The sequence below is a fragment of the Brassica napus genome, chromosome C7 (genome assembly GCF_020379485.1).
Source record: "Brassica napus cultivar Da-Ae chromosome C7, Da-Ae, whole genome shotgun sequence".
In the NCBI taxonomy this organism is placed as follows: Eukaryota; Viridiplantae; Streptophyta; class Magnoliopsida; order Brassicales; family Brassicaceae; genus Brassica; species Brassica napus.
This window is the reverse complement of record NC_063450.1, coordinates 6,283,031-6,285,111: the sequence shown is the minus strand read 5'-3', so window position 1 is coordinate 6,285,111 and position 2,081 is coordinate 6,283,031. Positions and strand designations below refer to the sequence as shown.

General features: G+C 44.8%; 1 non-coding gene across 1 annotated transcript; it reads right to left on the bottom strand.

Annotated features, from left to right (window-relative positions):
- Nucleotides 1-645: 645 nt before the first annotated feature.
- Nucleotides 646-752, bottom strand: LOC125590841. Its single transcript, XR_007326843.1, has one exon. It is a non-coding gene; the product is annotated as a small nucleolar RNA R71 (small nucleolar RNA).
- Nucleotides 753-2,081: the final 1,329 nt, after the last annotated feature.

The window sequence follows — 2,081 nt, the reverse complement described above, 5'->3', positions numbered from 1 at the left end:
AGTAGATTTAAACATTGAGATTTAGTTACTTGCTTGAGACTAATTCATTTTAATTTTGTTTTGTTATTGATTCTTCTTCTTCACCTACCTTTCACTTTCAGGTGTATGAACTTGAGGAGTAGGGGTCCATCAAACCTAGTTCCAATAGTAGCAGACATCAGAGCTTTCGAGAGGGAGTGTGCTAGAGCTAGAAGAGAAGAAGAACAACAAGCCCACTTGCAGAGATTCGATATTGATATGGAAGATCAACCGCAAGGGGCAGAACACCAACCGCGGGCAGCTCGACCCATTGGTACTTATGACCGGCCCAACATTCATGGTCATAGACTGGGAATCCGAGCACCGGCTGTGGCAGCCAACAACTTTGAAGTCAAGTCAGGACTCCTCAATGTGATCGAGAATAACAAGTATCATGGCTTGGCTCTAGAGGACCCATTTGATCACTTGGACAGGTTTGACAGCTATTGTGGGTTGTCAAAGACCAATGGTGTGTCCGAAGATGCCTTAAAGCTCAAGCTATTCCCTTTCTCTTTGGGGGATAAGGCACGTCAGTGGGAGAAGTCTCTACCCAGCGACTCTATAACCACCTGGGATGAGTGCAAGAGAGCATTCTTGGAGAAATTTTTCTCATTCTCAAGAACTGCTAAGCTGCGAAATGAGATCTCCAGTTTCCAACAGAAGAACTTGGAAGGATTCAGTGAAGCCTGGGAGAGATTCAAGGGCTACCAAGCTCAATGCCCACACCATGGTTTCTCTAAGAAGAGCTTGCTGAGCACATTCTATCGTGGTGCTCTTCCTAAGTACAGGGCCAGACTGGATACAACTAGCAATGGGTTCTTCTTGGGGAGAACTGAGGAAGATGCAGAGGAGCTGGTTGACAACATGGTAAAGAGTGATGCAGTCTACAGTGGAGACCACGACAGAGGCAGTCGAACAGATGATAAGCAAACGAGGAAGGAGTTGAAAGCTCAACAGGATAAGATAGACATCCTCCTTGCTGATAAAGCCACACAAGAGCAGCTGCACTTTGTTGGTAACCCAAGCCAAGAGACACCACTTGTTGTCCATGAGGTTGAGGGTTTGGAAGGTCAGGAAGAGCTGTGTTTCATCAACAACAATGGTAGCTGGTACAAAAAAGAGCCCAACTTTCAGTACAATAACTACCAACAGAAATCATATCCCAACAACCAACAAAGTGGTTATCCGCCTCGAAACAACCAGCAAGACAGCTATCAACCTCAGCAAAACCCCTCATCTGGTTCCTCTGCTCCTCAAGAGAGCAGCACTGACACCCTGCTGAAACAAATCTTGGAGTCTCAGACTATAAGTGAGAAGCATGTTGGTTATGAGTTGAAGAACCTTCATTCCAAGATTGATGGGAGCTACAATGAGCTCAACAACAAGTTCTCACATCTTGCTTCTACAGTCAAGAATTTAGAAAATCAGTTTGCTTCCATGAACACTCACCAGACTCGCCGGCAAGGATCTATACCTAGAAAATCTGACCAAAACCCCAAGGAGGCCAAAGCTATCACCCTTAGGAGTGGTAAGCAGTTACCTCCTACAACCCTCACCAGGGATGCTGAGAAACTAGGTGAGGAGGTGGCCATCAACTTAGATGATGAAGTGGTGATTGTTGATGATAAAATCAATGATGAAATCTTGGAGAAGATTGTGGAACCCAAAGGTAAAGGAAAGGTGGGGGAAGAGAAGAAAACAGTGAAAGATGGTGAAGTTCTTGCTCCAGCAAGTGAGAATTCTTTTGTTTTTCCTCCCTATGAACCCAAAATACCATTCCCTGGTAGATTCAAGAGGCAGCTGCTAGAGAAGTACAAGGCTTTGTTTGAGAAGCAAATGAGTGAAGCTCAGGTTGCAATGCCCATCATCGATGCTTTCATGTTGATTCCTCAATACAACAAGTTCCTGAAAGATGTTGTAGCTGCAAATAAGAAGGAAATGGAAAGCATGATGATTCTTACCCATGAGTGCAGTGCCATCATCCAGAGGCTTGATGTTCCAGAGAAGTTAGAGGATCCAGGATGCTTCACACTACCTTGTGCTCTTGGACCTATGGTATTTGA